The sequence below is a fragment of the Staurois parvus genome, unplaced genomic scaffold (genome assembly GCF_062004578.1).
Source record: "Staurois parvus isolate SC_StPar_1 unplaced genomic scaffold, SC_StPar_1.0 ptg000230l, whole genome shotgun sequence".
NCBI classification, from domain to species: Eukaryota; Metazoa; Chordata; class Amphibia; order Anura; family Ranidae; genus Staurois; species Staurois parvus.
In genome coordinates this window covers 4,120,969-4,139,464 of record NW_028318026.1, presented here as the reverse complement: position 1 = coordinate 4,139,464, position 18,496 = coordinate 4,120,969, and the positions used below count along the sequence as shown (strand labels likewise).

The window sequence follows — 18,496 nt, the reverse complement described above, 5'->3', positions numbered from 1 at the left end:
TTGTCATCCTTGCGTCCATTTGCATTGCAACATATACTACAGTATGACAAAGCAGTCTATTCACATAAATTTGGACATACTGTACCTAAAAGAAACTGACAGCTCAGATATGATTGATCAGAATTTGCATGATCCCACATCACCATATCTGCACATAACAATTCGGTGCACTCCAGACAATTTCCTAATGATAACCATCTGGGAAGTGCAAAATACTATCTGATCATTTATGCTGCATGAAACTTTACTGACACTCTTATAATGCTGATGCCAGTCTCCCAGCAAACATCTTTTGGCAGCTTACATATATTATTGCATGGCTAAGGCATACAGCAAGCAGATATGGGCAGCAGGATCAGGAGGACCTGGATGATGTACATGGGTAGCAGGGTCAGACAGCAGCATCAGGATACCTGGTACGAGGAACAACAGAACAGAGAATATGGACAAACAGGTGAAACACTGAGACTCCTGAGGTGGGGGTTAAATAGACTCACAGCAGCGAGCATCAGGTGTAGATTAACTTCTGGGACATGCTGGCTGCTAGAAGACTCCCCCTGGTAGATTCTGGAACTACAACATTCAGGTTCAGGGATCACAGTGCCCACAGCAGGTGCTCTGGTCTGGTCTCTTACATTGCCCTCCTCCCTTTTAAGGAGAGGCCTTGGAACTCTCCAAAAAAGTCCTTTTGACAAAGTCCACATTTCTCCCAGGACAGTTCTTTGAAGAGTCACTGAGCAAACCTGATTCTTGAGCAAGTTCACAGAGCCGACCCTCCCTCCACTGAAGTGGATAATAGGCAATGTGTACTCATCAGTGTCTAAACAGAAGCTGGGTGTCCCACTGTTCAGGATCTGATGATAAGCTGGGTGCCTCATCAACTGGAATCACCAAAATACAGAACTTGGATCTCCAAGTCCTTCAAAGCAGCAGATATCCCAATGTTGAAGTACTGTAACCTAAAAAAGTGGCACTGAAGTCTATTAACAACACAGACACCCTGACGCCAGAATGCTTCCACATACAGGGACATACCACATCTTGGTAGATAGTTTGATCACTAAAACTTGCTACACACCTATATAGCCTCTTAGGTCTTTCCAGGGCACAAGTTACCTGACAGATCTTTCCAGGGCACAGGTTGCCAGACCTGAATCCCTTAACACACCTGTAGCCGCTCAAATGGAACTTTTCTGTTCCCCAGGGGATGACTACTATCAAAGCTGTAATTGTGCATAAATCTACCCATTACACGGAGAGCATCTGAACCATTAGGCTTTAGCCCAACAGAAGCAGAAGGCTGCAAAAGTCAGCCACTAAAAGAATCTTAAGCCATACAGGCAACTGATACAAGGCATGTGACGGGTGGGAGCCTAGTAGCACCAGACCCATTAGCTGGCCTAAGTTCAACCTTAACTTCCAAGTAAGGCTGGACAGTATGAAGCAACATCAAGCTTGGCATTTGCAGAGAATCAGAGAAGTCTGCCTGAGCAGCAGATGAGGAGTCAGTGAAGTCAGAATGTGGTAGATCTGAGGAATCCATATCTGCAGCAGGCATAGGGACAGTATTGTCAGGCCGGGCAGCGGGAAAGGAGTTAGTGAAGTCAGGATAAGCAGGTACAAGAAAGATATAGTTTTGATTACCTTGGCAACACCTATCAAGTGAGTAGGCCTTGCAATTATCACAACAGTAAGTCATGGATACCTTCATTTTGTTTCACAATTTTGGTTTGGCAAGTACAAGGCTTCAAAAGCAGATGAAGTGCATGATCTCTAGAGGGGGGCCAGAGTGCAAAGAACTGCTGCCTGGAGCAGCTGGCATAGGAAAAGGCTGAACAGCTGACTCAGGAAAAAGGTTGTGCTGGAACAGTTGGCACAGGGACAGTCTGACCTGGATTGCCTGGCACAGATCTAAGCATTCCAGGAACAGACTAAACACAAACTGTTGGCACAGGAGCAGGCTGACCAAAGGCCAGAGTTCTCAGGCTGGTCTGAATTAGGGTGGTAAGTGGTCTGGTCGAAGGCTGCCAATGACAAAGGCAGGATGAAAGCTGGTGGATACACACACTTATCTGTGGCTGGTTTGGTAGCATGCAGGTCTGGATTGGGAGCAAGGTCCGACTGGACTGGGACAGAAGCTGACACAGGATCTAGTATTATGGTAGCTGAGCTGTGATAAAAAGCGTGGGTAAGAATAAACCTTCACTTATTTTCCTGTTTGGTCACAGAACTCTGGTAATTGTAAAGCAACTAACAGCTTGTTAAGTTGGTGGGAGAGTGGGAAGCTGAGAATGGATAATGGCGGTAGGATAGTGTGTGGACTGGAACAGAAGGATGTGGAGTAGGGTACTGATAGGTATTTGGGAGTAGGATGTACTGAGTTACAGCTGGTGGAAAAATTAAATCTAGAATCATAGATGGAATAATGAAAATTTTGCCTGACAAGTCAGACCAGGCTCAGAGTAGACCAAAACTTAAATTATAATTCTCCGTCTTACAAGTCACATTAGAACACTCTAACGGGGCCCCACGAAAATATGCTGGATAATGTGTGACAAATAGAGTTCATCATCCTCCAGTAACCACACCAAAGACACAACCTTAGACACACTGAAAGGAGGTGAACATTTGTCATCAACTGGCTTCATTCACTAGGGCACCCAGTCCCATACAGGGTGAAAAGCCGTTCATTTAGTTTGCTGAACTGTACTGAACTTAGGACAATAAACGCCCAGAGATGAATGCCAAGAATGCAGACTGCTTGCGTTTTGGGCATTCGTCCATGGACACATACATTAGTAAAGCCAGTCATACATGGATCAAATTCCAAAATTATTTTCTTTAAAAAAAAATTTCTAAGAATTTTTGTTAGAATTTCGCATCATTAGTGGGCCACAGCAACAGCCGATTTTCGTGTGACCATTGAATTTGAATGAATGGACATGTTGGAAATTTTTGGAAAAACAAATTCATTTTGAATCAATGATGGGAGAATTGTGCAAGAAAAAAATGAAAAAGAAATGAGCATGAGCTGTGACCTAGAAAGAAAAGAAAATTCTTGGCCACAAAAATTCTTTTTTTGTAGCAACACAAGGTGAAATTAAAAGCTTGATTGGCTGAATTTCGAAATCAATGGTGGCACCTTCGAATTACAAAACACACGTAATTTTGATTGAAATTTGACCCATGTATGGCCTGCATTAAACTCCAGCCCCATCCAGCCACAACGACTTTCAAACTCTCATGCACCTAAAAGCTGGAGTCTCGTGCCCTGGGGCTAAATGTCCTGTGTGTATGAGGCCTTCAAGTTGCCAGAGAAAGCCAGCTCGGAATAGAATTGAAACAGTGGCTGAATCTCGGAAAATGAAAAGCTGGCCTGATTAAGGAACTAAGAATGTAGCAAATGTACCCCCATGTACTCCTGCGCTGAACTGTGGACTCCCCGCTATTGTGATCCCCACATGGGAAAAGAAATGCAGGCTTTGCTGCCCTCAACGGACCAGGGATATCCAAAAGAAACTGTATATGAAAGACAAAAAAGAGGGCGCACAGGCCTAGTGCATTACTTTAAAAATAGGATTTATTGATAAAAAGTAAATACTCACAAAATTAAAATGATGTAAAATCAGATAAATGCAGGAAGCATGTCACACAAGATATGCAGTATGGTACAGGAACCCCTGTGGGTGGTCTGGTGGGAGACTGGAAGCCTCTGGATAGCTGGTGGCTGATGCATTTCGAGGAAACACCTCTTCTTCAGAGCCAATGTCTGATTTTACATTTTAATTTTGTGAGTATTTACTTTTTATCAATAAATCCTATTTTTAAGGTAATGCACTAGGCTTGTGCGCCCTCTTTTTTGTCTTTCATATACAATGATTAAGGAACTGATCATATAATAAGCCTGCCAGAAGTCACTGGGTGAAGGGAGTTGTAGTGCCATTGTTACAATTGACTGTGTACTAGCCTTTTCCACATATTACAGCTATCCACTATGCTGTTTTATCTGAGATGATAGTACTGATATTTTCATTTTTGCATGTGCAACCTGCTCGTTGCCCACACCACTTGTTGTTTTGGACCCTGAAGGCTCTGATTATTCCTGTAGGGTTTTAAAAATTGTAACTAAAGAATAAAAAACAAAGGGGCTGATAAAAAACAAAGGGGCTGAGCCACACAAATATATTCATTAATCAAATCCTGCAATATCTGGTGGCAATATTTTTTCTGATTCTAGCAGAACATAATATACAGTAGTTCATCATCTGGATGCATCTTGAAACAACAGTAAAGTAAGTGTACACAATCAACTCAAATTCTCTTGTGCAGCCAATCTGGCCATTTTTTACCTCCACCTTATATTAGAACACCTTGTGCTGGTATCCTGTAGAGCAGGTATGACCAGATATATGAGGCGACATAGAGAGCATAGACATATGGCGCAAAAAAATAAAACCGCACAGGTGATCAAATACCACCAAAAGAAAGCTCTATTTGTGGGAAAAAAGGAAATCAATTTCATTAATGTACAGTGTTGCATGACCACGCAATTGTCTGTTAAAGTAACACAGCGCCGTATCGCAAAAAATGGTCTGGTCAGGAAGGGGGGTAAATCCTCTGGAGGGAAAGTGGTTAAGGCATTATTCTGAATGGAAAAGTGAAAGTGTGCTGAGAAAACAAAAGCCTAATTTTGCTTTTATTTTAATAAAGTGACAATAAACTCTGGTTTAAAAAAAGCTATTCAAGCATGTACTCTAAACTCAAAAAAGTACCTTCTATTGCTCCCAGCCTCCTTCAAATCTGCAATTTTTTTTTTTTTTTGCTGCTGTGATTCAACTTTCAGTTAGAGGGAGGCTACATTCATTCTCCATGGTCCCATTTTAGGTAGGAACGTCATTCTCTTGCTTGCTTCTGAGATGGACTAGGCATTACAGCCTATGGGAATTGTAGAATGTGTAGAGCAATGCACATGGCCACAACCAGGGGCGGACTGACCATTTGGAAACTCCCGAAGGCCCGAAGGCCCGGGGTCAGTAGGGGGCCCCATGAGATGCCCCTGGTACCTTTTTCATAGGCTTTTTTGAGCTTGGGAAGGACATAGGGGCCCCATGATCCCCTATTGCCCAGGGGCCTCATGAGTTGTCAGTCCGCCCCTGGCCACAACTACTGTGCACCACTCATTTCATACAAACAGAAATGAGGGTTAAAAGGAGAGATTAGGGAGCTTACAGAGGATGTTACAAGGAAACAGAAAAATACAGTAAAAAATTATTTCAAGAAAAATAGATTACAGGGCCATTAAGTAGTGGATGTGTGTGGATTATTTTTAAAGAATAAGGATTTAGTGTCACTCTAAGGACAAGGATAATATGATCCTATAATAGGCAAATTTTACCTACTAAAAAACAACTTTCTGACTGTTTCTGTTACATTATTTTTGTCTTTCATAAAAGTTACAGTAAATTGTCATGCGCCTATTACTCTGATTTCTTAAAAATCACATCTATTCTTAGTTACTTCCTCAACTCTTTTGAAGGGAAACACCCTTATTTTATGAATACTGGCATTTTTTTTTTATTAATTTATCATATTACTTTGCATACATGATTCAACAGATGTGTCTTGCTTTGTGAAATCCAGTGTGTCATTGACATTGTTGAAAACAAAAGTTCTAAGCTATATGGGCAAATTTATCTCTTTCTACTAAAAGAACTGAAGATGAACTCGAGGCAGATATAAAAGACATAAATTAACGCAGCTCTGTATTCATTAACCACTAGCCTACAGGGCACTTATACCCCCTTCCTGCCCAGGCCAATTTCCAGCTTTCAGCGCTGTCACAATTTGAATGACAATTGCGCGGTCATTCAACACTGTACTCATATGAAATTTTTATAATTTTTTTGAGACAGATAGAGCTTTCTTTTGGTGGTATTTAATCTCCTCTGGGTTTTTTTTTTTTTTACTAAACAAATCAAAATCAACTGAGAACTAAAAAGAAAAAAAATGTTTTTCTTAGTTTCTGTTATAATATGTTGTAAATAAGTGATTTTTCTCCTTCACTGATGTACGCTAATGAGGCTGCAGTGATGGGCACTGATAGGCTGCACTGATAGGCAGCAGTGATGGGCACTGATTAGGATGCACTGGTAGGTAGCACTGATGGGCATTGACAGGAATCACTGATGGGCACTGAAAGGCAGCACTCATATATGGCACTGATAGGCGGCACTGACTGGCACTGTTAGGTGGCACTGACTGGCACGGTTAGGTGGCACTGATAGGTGGCACTGATAAGTGGCACTGACTGGCACTGATAGGTGGCACTGACTGGCACTGATAGGTGGCACTGAAAGGCAGCTCAGATGGGCACTGATATCTGGCATTGATGTGCACTGGTATGTGGCACTGATGGGCACTAGCAGGTGGCATTGATGGGCACTGACAGGTGGCATTGATGGACACTGACAGGTGGCACTGATGGGGCTACACTGATCATCAGTGCCCTGATGATCAGTGTACATGTCCCCTCCGAGGACTGCCGATTACCTGCTCTCCTCTCCTCATGAGCTGTCAGCGTGACAGCTCCTGAGGAGAGGAATGCCGATAACCGGCATTTCCTTATTTACATGTGATCAGCTGTGATTGGACACAGCTGATCACATGACAGAGTCGACGTCATCGGCTCTTTCCATTGATCGGTGATCTTCTGTGTCCCAGGGACACAGCGCACCACTGATCGTCGCACTGCAAGCCCCTGGGGCACGCATGCGCGGTTAGAGTGAGAGGATGTTATATGACGTCCTCCCAGAATGAGAGAACTGCCTTGCGCATTTCCTTATATGGCGGGCAGGATGCGGTTAATATATCATTAAATGTATTTTTTAATGCAAACAGTGTATGTACCTGAATCTGACCTGGTACCAGCCTTTCACAGTTCCTGAAGTGTGAGAGAAAGAGGTAGTGCAAAGAGCCAATAAGGCCATGTACACGAAGCATGCTGATAGCAGAGAACAAAGTGACAGAGAAACAAGCTTATTATTGTGCTACTTCTCCTTTCACTGAGCAGTTACAGGGCTAGTGCTAGGGCGAGTCCAGGATGACCTCTACTCCAAGGAAATGAGGATGAGTCAAAGGGTTCACCTGTTCAGGCTCCTGTGTTGGCAGAAGCTGAAATTCATATATAACATAGTTGCCAACATTTAAAAAAAAAAAAATTTAGGGACACTTTTATTGTATGTTCAGAAAGCCAGTGTAGGCGGAGTAGTATGTTAATTAGGGGTGGGGATATTCATCCATGGGTGTAGCTTAAGTGTAAAAAGAAGATGGTGGCGCGTGAAGCACGCTGTACCAAAAATGGGTGTGGTTTAAATTACTCTGAATGTTGGGCGTGGCTTAAATGGGGTGTGGTTAAATATGTCTCAGGCTCCCCCCATGCAATTTTGCTCTCCACCCCAACATCCCAAAAAACAAACACACATAGACTTATCTAAAAAAACTTTAATATTCTAAACATAAAGAACTGGTCCACACGCACTGATTGGTTGCTAGAGGTTACAGCACATCATTACCGTTCACTGATTGGTTGCTAGAGTTTACTGCAGTTAGTAAAGGACAGGATCAGAGATTGCAGAAGTAGTACAGGACAGGATCAGAGACTGCAGGCGTAGTACAGGAGTTGGTGAGAGACTGCAGAAGTAGTACAGGACAGGATCAGAGACTACAGGAGTAGTACAGGAGATAGTCAGAGATTGCAGGCGTAGTACAGGAGATGGTCAGAGACTCCAGGAGTAGTACAGGACAGGATCAAAGACTGTAGGCATAGTACAGGAGATGGTCAGAGACTGCAGGCACGGTACAGGAAAGGGTCAGAGACTGCAGGCACAGTACAGGAGACGGTCAGAGACTGCAAGCATGGTACAGGAGATGGTCAGAGACTTCAGGCACGGTACAGAAGATGGTCAGAGCCTGCAGGCAGAGTACAGGAGACAGTCAGAGACTGCAGACATGGTACAGGAGATGGTCAGATACTGCAAACGTAGTGCAGGCATCCCCATACAGGCCATCCACCACTTTCTCTACCCCCTCAAAACAAAAAAAGAAGGGAAGGAGATCAGCCATCTACCTGTCTCCTCTGCGAGAGAGAGGAACCACATTACCTCATGCAAACAGAGGACGTTGGGGGAGGATCTGACTCCCTGAAAATTAACCTTACCCACCAGAGCCACTTTGCATGCTGTGTCAGTGCCAAACTTCTCTGCTGTCCGGGACAATCTGTGACTGTTGGCAACTATGATACAGAAGTGGTGTTTCTATTTCTATATATGACAACATTACACTGTCACTGGCTTCCAAAGAAGCCACTGGTGTTCGCACCCGCTGCATCCCTAAGAACTGCTGACATCCCCGGGAATCTCTGGCCACATAACCAATGGGGTGATAACATCACCATCCAAATATGTCAGCACTATCCCTGCTCCTTCCCTTTTATAGCTGATGGCACCTTGGGAGCTGTCATTTACCTATGAGTACCTTCAGGACCGGTCATGTGTGCTGGGTTGTGGGGGACATTTTTGGGGGATTTTTATTTTTTAATAAAGGACATTTCAAATCTTTGGGTGGCTTTATTTCTAGTTGACATTTTTTAACCCGATGCTTATTCACATAGGGGAAAGGGGGTTGGCCTGTGGAAACCCTCTTACTTTTAAAGGGGACTTCCATATTCCAGAAAGCCCCCACCTGCAGACCTCCACAGCCACTGGTCAGGGTTGTGGGAAAGAGGTCCTTGTCCTCATCAACATAGGCACATGGCACCTGGCAAAGCACCCGAAGGGGGTGCATATAATCACCCCCTCCCCCTTTTCTTGGCCAGCTAAGCTGCATGCTTGGATTAAGGGGAGGGTTTTTAGGTAAAACTTTTTTTTGTGTGGGGTATCTTATTAAACTCCTTAACAGGCTCTGGTATGAATTTTTGGGGGGAATCCATTTTTTTATTTCATTCCTGTTGTAGAATGTGCTAAAGCAAAAGTGACATCTACAAAGAAAAAAAATACACATTTAAATTGCTGTCAAATAAGCATTATTGCACATACACTCCTTCAAAGGTCTCACATGTACCTCATCCCTTTAAAACCGAACACATTAATTACACAGGTTCTATGGCTGATTAAGGTGGAAATTAAATGCACTAAGTGCCTTATCTGCATTAAAGGATAAGTTCACCTCTTTACAAAAAATAGTAAATGCACATTATTTGCAGGTAAAAAAAATGTGCATTTATTATTTTTTGTTTCTGAAACCTCTAAAGTAGTGGTCTCCAAACTGTGCCCCGGGGGCCAGATGTGGCCCTTTGCTTGCCTTTATCTGGCCCTCGGGGCAGTTTTTCTACCGCTGATATAAGACACTATTCCTTTCCTCCCACCAACAATGGGGCATAATTACTGCTACTGACATCAACAATGAGGCACTATTTCTCCCATTGACACCAACTATGGGGCACTATTCCTCCCACTGACACCAATGATGGGGCACTATTCCTCCCACTAACACCAATGATGTGACACTATTCCTCCTACTGATACCAATGATGTGGCATTATTCCTTCCACTGACACCATTGATGGGGCACTATTTCCTCCCACTTACACCAACAATAGGACACTATTCCTCCCACTGACACCAAGGATGGGGCACTATTCCTGCCACCGACACCAACAATGGGGCACTATTTCCCCTCAATGACACCAACAATAGGACACTATTCCTCAAACTGACACCAGTGATGGGGCACTATACCTCCTAGTGACATAAATGCACACCATTCCTCCCTCTGACACCAACAATTGGGCACTATTCCTCCCACTTACACCAATGAAGGGGTGCTATTCCTCCCCCTCATACCAAAGATGCCTTGTTTACTCCCACTGATGCCTGGACAATTTCTACTGCCAATGGCCACAGTCCAGCCCCACGAAAGTCTGATGAACAGTAAACTGGCCCTATATTTAGAAAGTTTGGAGACCCCTGCTCTAAAGCATTGCACCAGGGATTGCATCAGCAGACCTGGTCTTCTGCAGACCTGTCAGTATATTTGCCTGCCTGTACGGGATGTATGTGCAAGCAGATATACTTACAGGAAGAATCCGTGAATTACCACAGAGCTCCACAGCCACTCCACTTGTGGTTCATTCATTCACAGAACACCGAGAATTTGTTAAAGATTGTGACAGCTAGTGGGGAGGAGAAGATCCCCAGTAGCTATCACGATGAGGAGCGGGAAGGAGTGGGGGCTGGTCCATTCATAACATGTTACACCCTGAATATGGGTGTAACATGTAACATGTTACGAAAGGTGAACTTCTCCTTTAAATTAGTCTCCGAACCTGTGCAATTAATATGTGTTCCGTTCTAAAGGGATGACATGGCAACCCTACTCCCATACTACTAAACAAAAATACATTTTTGGCTGAAGTTCTGATTTACCCATTTACTGACAATCATCACATTAGGCTAGAGCTAAACAGGAGGTTTATAGTAGCTAAATCGTGCTAACAAGCACTAGTAATTGATTATTAAACAGATGGCTCCTTATGGAGAAAAGTAATGTGGCAGTGATCAGTCTCACATGATCGAACATCACTTCAGTCTTGTGTGATTGATTATAAGCAGATGCTATGGATTGTTACTTGTGTAGCTTTACGCCTTAGAAAGTAATTTTTTCCATTTGAGTGTGAAATCTCTTAGTAGCAAGAGGTTGAATTCTCCTGTGTAGCTTAGCTCTACCTATTCAAGGACGCCTATTACTTGTCCAGTGTTGAGGAGTGCTATTTTGTTGTCTATTCCAATACTTATTAGCAAATGATAGATGATATTCATATCTGCAACTATCATAGATATGTGTATTTATGTATTCAACAGAGATACTGTCTGTGTATATTTATTCCGCCAAACCATACAAACAGAATCAATAGACAATTTTTACATATAAACCCTTTTTGTGGAAAAAATAAAAAATTACTCTTTTTGAGATCTACATGGCCACAACAGGCACAGCACATGTGGAAAATTAAATATATATATATATATATATATATATATATATATATATATATATATAGATATAGGAGGTATGTTTAGCCACAGCTTCTCAGCCTGCCAGCAGTCACTGTTGGAGGTGGGAACAGTCACAGCAATGCTCCAACTGACTCTCAGAGATCTCAAAGCAAAATGTAGTCATAGAAATAAATCTGGATAAGGTTAACACAAACCAGGAGTCTCTAAACTTTCTAAACAAAGGGCCAGTTTACTGTCCTTCGGGCTTTACAGGGGCAGAACTATGGCCCATGGAAGTAGAAAATGCCCCATTTTTTGTGTCAGTGGGAGGAATAGTGTCCCATCAATGGTATCAGTGGGAGGAATAGTGCCCCATTGATGTGTCAGTGGGAGAAATAGTGCCCCATTGATGGTGTTAGTGGGAGGATTAGTGCCCCATCAATGGTGTCAGTGGGGGAAATAGTGCTCTATCACTGGTGTCAGAGGGAGTAATGGTGCCCCAATGATGGCATCAGTGGGAAGAATAGTGCCCTATCCTTGGTAGGAATAGTGCCCCAATGATGGTGTCAATGTGAGGAATAGTGCCCCATCACTGATGTCAAATGAAGGAATAGTGCCCCAATGATTGTGTCAGTGGGAGGAATAGTGCCCCAATGATGGTGTCAATGTGAGGAATAGTGCCCCATCACTGATGTCAGATGAAGGAATAGTGCCGCAATGATGGTGTCAGTGGGAGGAATAGTGCCCCAATGATGGTGTCAATGTGAGGAATAGTGCCCCATCACTGATGTCAGATGAAGGAATAGTGCCCCAATGATGGTGTCAGTGGGAGGAATAGAGTCCCAATGATAGTGTCAATGTGAGGAATAGTGCCCAATCACTGGTGTTAGATTAAGGAATAGTGCCCCAAGGGTCGCATACAGGCAAGCAAAGGGCCACTGTCAGGAATGGACTTGCCAGTAATGGTGGGACTCACCTGCCTTGTGGGCTGCAGTACCAGGGCTGGCCTGCGGGTGCTCCCAGAAATCAGAGACTCAACCCTGCAGCCAGCCAAACACCTGAACCTGATTATGCAGGTGTATTTAAGGGATGGCCAGACCTGCAGTCTGGGCCTTGGTGTGTGGTTTTCCTGGGCCCCTGTATCTTGTTACCTGCATCCCTGTTCCTGTCCCTGTCTGACTGATTCGTTGCTGACCCTGCCTGATCCGGACCTCTGCTGACTTCTCCTGTTTTATCCCTGGCTTGTGACCCCGACCATTCTCTGCCTGACCCCCTGTACCTACCTGCCCGTTAGTTGCTGTACCCGGCTCGTGACCTGACTACTCTCTGCCTGCTCCTCCTGTTCCTACCTGCCCGATTGTTATTGACCCGGCCTGCCTGACGACGCTTGCATTGTATGTATTGTTATCAGTGGGTGGTTTGGTTCGTTTGCACTGTGTTATGTTTTAGTATTGCACTGCGTTTATGTATTGTTAGTATTAATAAATTATATTGTTTATAACATATCTGAAGCCTGCTTTTCCCTGCGTCAGTTCACATACCTCTGGTCATACCCTGGAGCCCTGACAGCCACCTCTAGCCCCCGGGTTGCAGTTTGAAGAGCACTGTCATATAAATAGTTTTTCTATCTCTAGAGACAAACTTAAAGCATACATGAATTTTCAGTTTAAGTCAGCTAAATACTCGGTCGTGAGAGCAAATTGATATGCTATCATGTATTGACCAAATTTCAAACAATAAATTGGTCAATGGACATGAATGAATCAGTTTTTTTGCTTGTTTTGTCAAATATGCACAGTACAAACAGTTTGATTTTTAATTGGCAAAAAAATGCATCAACCTTTTTAAGTGTTACTAAACTCAGGACCCTGCATTCACTATATCTGGTCTCCCACAGTACACACAACATTTAAATGCAATTATTTTAGTAAATATAAACTGCTAAATACCTTTTCTCATCAGCAGTTAGAGCAGTCTTGTGACTTCTATCAGTGTCCAGCTGAGCACTGGTTAATCTTGTAGGAGTTTTCATTGTCCTCTGACTGTCCTATGAGGCTGTATAACCCCTGATCCTCTATCTGGACAGTGCTGATTGGCTCTGTGCTGATCGCATGAACCCTCCCCAAAATAATACTCTAGCAATACACACTAAACTGAGCATGTGCAGAGTGCCTCCTAGGGCTTTGTACTATCAGCAGACTAATTGGGGACAGTAGAAGAAGGAGAGGATCAGAGAAAACAGGATCAAACAACCTTTTTTTTACACAATGCAGAGGATTAACCCGTTAGCTTCCATAGTGAGTATAACAAACATGCTTTACTGCATATACAGACTGATTTTACTGTTGTGGGTTTAGTAACGCTTATCCATTCAGCAATAGTTTTTTACCCTCTTCCTTTGATTTTTTTGGTCTCAAAAAAGTCAAAAACTATTTTCTATTTGTGCCCATTAACTGGATGAAAAATAAACAAACCGTCCAAATGATGGATTTTTGAATGATTTTTAGTCTAGTGTAGGGGTCTCCAAACTTTCTAAACAAAGGGCCAGTTTACTGGCTGTCAGACTTTAGGAGGGCCAGACTGTGGCCACTGGGAGTAGAAATTGTCCTGCTTCATTGGGAGTAAACAATGCATCTTTGGCATTAGGGGAGGAATAGTGCCCTATTCTTGGTGTATGTTGGAAAAATAGTGCCCCGTCGTTGGTGTCATTGTGTAGAATAGTGTCCGTTGTTGGTGTCAGAAGGAGGAATAGTGCCCCACATTTCACAGAGCCCGACTTCTGAACTACATAGGCCATAGTTTGGAGACCACTGGTCTAGTGTATGGCCACCATTTGTTTGTTTTCTTCCGAAGAAAGCCATAGTCTAAATAAAAAAGGTTGTTCTATGCTAGCATACAGAAGAGAGGGACACTTGCTCTATGTATGGAGGAAGTAGTCTCACTGCAGACGTGTAACGTGCTCCAACTACCCTGCTGAGTCAGACCTCTGGCTCTTCAATCAGCCAAGCTCAAAAATATTTTTTTTCCCTAACCTTGTGAGTTGTTACAGAATCTCCCAGCTAGAAACAAATTAATTGCACTGCTTTCCTGACAATTCAAATAGAAATGTAAAGTATATCTAAGACCCCAGTCGCACTGGTTGCGACTTGGCATGCGATTTGCAAATTGCATGCCAAGTCGCCATCTATTGTCCACGATTACAGCAATCACATCGGTGCAGTTCTGACTTGGTCGGAGCCACGCCGATTTCTAAAGTAGTACATGCACTACTTTTGGTGCGATTTGCATAGACATCTGTGTCAGATGTCTTGCAAATCGTACCTGAGATCGGCATCTCACCCGACTTTTAAACTGAGCAACTTCACTGTAAGTCGCACGATTTCAAAGTCGGGCTTGCTGTGACCGGGGTGTTAAGCCAATGCTTTTGTTTCTATTTTGTATAAAGTAGGTAATGTAAAATCCCTGTGATTTTTTTTTTCCATTTGTGTTCCATAGGGCTTGGTTCACATTGCGTTCTGGTTGCGGGTGCTGGAATCGCATCAGTTCCCACACTCCCAATCACCAACAGCTGAATTGGACTGCCTTTAGAAGACGCGCGGGGCTCCCAGTCACCCTGAATGGCACCCCCACGCATCTTAGCTCGCAGTGCGATTGCAGGTGCGGGAACCGCAGGGAAACTGCATGGTCAAAAAGACCATGTGGTTTCCTTGCAGCCTGCATTTTCAAAAAGGTGCATGCACCTTTTTTTGTGTGGAAACACGGGCACAGCAGTCCATTCAAGTTAATGGGCTGCCGTGCTCGATCAAATGCTGATCGCACAGTCGGTAATAGTGCACTCAGTTGTGAATGCGATTTGGAGTGTGATTCTGCATTGGGAGTGCTTTGCTATGTTGTGATTAAAATGCAATTTTGATGTGATTGCTGTGCATTTTGGAACTAGTACTACTACTACTGGTCCTGGAAAAGAGGAGAATAGAAAAATGCACCAAAATCGCATCAATAGCAATGTGATTTTGATGTGATTGCTGTGCATTTTGGAACTAGTACTACTACTACTGGTCCTGGAAAAGAGGAGAATAGAAAAATGCAGCAAAATTGCATCAATAGCAATGTGATTTTGATGTGATTGCTGTGCATTTTGGAAGTAGGACTACTGGTCCTGGAAAAGAGGTGAATAGAAAAATGCACCAAAATCGCATCAACAGCAATGTGATTTTGATGTGATTGCTGTGCATTTTGGAACTAGTACTACTACTACTGGTCCTGGAAAGGAGGAGAATAGAAAAATGCACCAAAATCGCATCAATAGCATAGACATGCGTGTTTTACACGTTTCCATTGAAGTCTATAGGCCACAAAATCACACCAAAGTAGCACAGAACCGTTCCCTAAGGCTTGATTTACACCTTTGCAGTTCTGTGAGCCGTGTTTGCGCAGGCATGACAGCCCATTCACTCATTTGAATGGCCTTCCTGCACCTTTTTAAAATGCAGTGTCAGGGAAGCTACGGAACATGCTCACACCTGCAAATAAACTGCGTTTTTAGATGCATGCGGGTGCCATTAGAAATGAATGGCATCCCCGTGCGTCTGTTAAGAACAGCGCATTTTGTGGGTGGTTGCAGGTTCGGGAACAGGTGGAATTCCCGCACCCACAAGCACACATATAAGTGTGAATCTAGCCTAAACTCACATTGCATTGTTTAAAATGATGAAAGGACACCATTTAAAACAATGTTATTGCTATTGTCATCAAGTCGTATCAGAAATCGCACCAATGAGAACCAGAAAGATTTCCCATCACTTTCTATACTGTAACCACAACAGGAAGCATCTCTCCAAAGTGAGGGAAATGGCATCCTTGACAGCTGTCACCACAAGTGTCCCATTTGGAAGATTCCCCCTCAATTCCTGTTCTGGTGTCAGCTCGAAATGTTGTATTTTTCCTTTCAGTCCCTATGACAATGTTTACCAGGACCAATACACCAGAACTGAACAGCTAGGGAAATCCAACATTTGATCTGTCACCAGAACAGGAAAATCTTCTAATGAGGACACTTATTCTGGTGACACAAAGGGGATTTCCCCTTTTTAGAAAGACATCTTCTCACTTCCTGTTGTGTTTAAAGGACAAGCGAAGGGGGATTTCTACAAGAGGACACACATTACAAAAAATAACCCGACTGGGGTTTGGGCTTTAGATCCACTTTAAGCACAGAAACAAAGGACACTATTGGCTCACGGCAGCAGAGCTTTATTTGTCTCTAATACAGATCAGGTCAGTTGTGAAGAGACAGAGTGGTCACACAGAAGACCTAATATTTTACATTCTTCCACATGTTCCTAACCTTTAGGGCTCTTTTGCATTCACTGTGGAGTGTGGTGCCCTTTGAAAAGCGATCCAATTCTGGATCGCTTTTCAGAGGGAATTTGAAAGGCGGTGAGGAGATGTTATAATGCCTCCTTACCACCTGATTTAACCCTACAATGCTGCACTACTGCTCCACAACTGTGTGCATTAAACTAAATTGAAGCCAGTGCCACCTGTCAGACTCTGCATCCCGATTTAAAAAAGCATGTGAACAGCCCCATCCGACTGTTATTTTACAGTTTGGGCAGGCAATTAAGGAGGGGGGGGGTTGGGGACCTTAAAACTAAGGCTCAGCTACTCGTTTTTATCATTATCCTCACATCCACTCATCTAAAACAGCACTGCAACTCTGTGTTTTCATCCCAGAACGAGTTGTTTTCTCTGGAAAAGCATCAATGGTTTGGACTGCAGATAGTGAATAGTCAAGTTCGGGTAATTTAGTCTTCAAATATCAGCTTGTGGACAGGGTCTATCTGTGGGGTGACACCTCCCCCAAAGTGTGCTCCCCAATGCCTGGGAGCAGGTGGAGGCCACGGCCATGTGAAGACTCAAACAATAAGACAGTCCCTAACTCAGAGGTGAGCCACTTGCATGTAGTAGTGATGTACGGAGTTCCTCCATAAGATATTTCACACTTGTACTGATGCATGTATTGAATTCAAAAGGACATGCAGAGCCATTGCCCACTCCACCAGTCCAGCGTAGCTCAGCTACCTCACTCCCAGTACCATCGAACACAGTCCCATGCGTGTCCTGAGTCAACTCTTCCCTTCCACGTACCTAGTGATCATACCTAGCCTGCTCCTGGTGATCGGGGGAGACAAACGGTTAGGAAGGGAGTCAGAGCACCGACCCCCTCGCTACTGCAGGAACTGTCACTTAACCAAGTACCACACCAAAACTAGTTACTGTAGCTGTTCTTTCTGGTGGTTACCCATGGCAACTCCCTCCTCTCCTTAGCTTTATGGGTTCACCGTTTTGTAGGGGTGTTACACACACCCCATAGTGCTATTATAGAGCCAGGTCCTTTAGGAATACTCCAAGACCCAACATGTCCCCCTTGATGAACTACAGACCAGGCTCAAGCTGGTTGGAATGACTTTTACTGAAAACCTGGCATAACATGCACAAACGTCCTTTCCCTGACTACACCTCAGTCCTCATGCACACTGGACATTTTTACAGCAGCTGTTTTTGGCTTTTGACGTTTTTTTCTACAGCCAGCAAACTCCTCAGCTATGAGGAAAGATTAGAGGAACTGAATTAATTCTCTCTTGAGAAGAGGAGATTAAAGCGCAGTTCCACTCAACCTATCAAAAAGCCACTTACCTGTCCCTCGGCCCCGTGGTGTGTCCCCTGCAGCTCGTTTCATCAGCCGTCCTGTATTCCAGGAGGCCGGCATCTTCAGAGTGGGCACCTGGCTGTGATAGCTTGTGGCTTCACAGCCGGGTGCCCACTGCGAATGCATGAGTAGCGCTGCGCTTTGTGAATGGTCCTGTAGTCTTCTGGGACCTGTCACGTGTCCCAAAAGACTACAGGGAGGGAGGACACCTTCTGTTTCCGATCACCTAGGCGATCGGACCGGAAGTGGGAGCGGGTACCTGTCAAATTCGGATACCCGCTCCCCAATGTTTCCAATCCTTAATGGGGAGCAGTCCTTAAAGTGGAACTTCCCCTTTTGTGTGGAGCTCCGCTTTAAGGGGGGATATGATCACCATGTATAAATACATCAGTGGTTCATATAGTGAACTCGGTGTAGAGCTATTCACCCTGAGGTCATCACAGAGGACAAGGGGGCACTCTTTACATCTGGAGGAAAATAAATTTAATCTCCAAACACGGAAAGAATGTGGAATAGACTCCCTCAAGAGTTGATTCTGGCCAGTTCAGTGGATTGCTTTAAAAAAGGCCTGGATGCTTTCTTAGAAACACAGAATATAACTGGATACTAACATTTATAGGTAAAGTTGATCCAGGGAATATCCGATTGCCTCTCGGGGGATCAGGAAGGCATTTTTTTCCCAGCAGGAGCAAATTGGATCATGTTTTGCTGGGTTTTTTTTACCTTCCTCTGG

General features: G+C 43.8%; 1 protein-coding gene and 1 long non-coding RNA gene across 5 annotated transcripts in view; one reads left to right on the top strand and one right to left on the bottom strand.

Annotated features, from left to right (window-relative positions):
• The window catches only part of LOC149460433 (uncharacterized), a 148,706-nt gene that overhangs the window by 81,030 nt on the left and 49,180 nt on the right, over window positions 1-18,496 (bottom strand). Inside the window, exon 2 of one of the 3 annotated variants that reach the window (XR_016313073.1) lies at window positions 7,483-7,968. The exons of the other annotated variants lie outside the window; for them this stretch is intronic. This is a non-coding gene — a long non-coding RNA (uncharacterized LOC149460433). Of the gene's footprint in view, window positions 1-7,482; window positions 7,969-18,496 lie in introns of those variants that run through there. 3 annotated transcript variants of the gene reach the window in all.
• RIPK2 (receptor interacting serine/threonine kinase 2) overlaps window positions 1-18,496 on the top strand; it is a 56,701-nt gene that overhangs the window by 3,233 nt on the left and 34,972 nt on the right. The gene's annotated exons all lie outside the window — the stretch shown is intronic.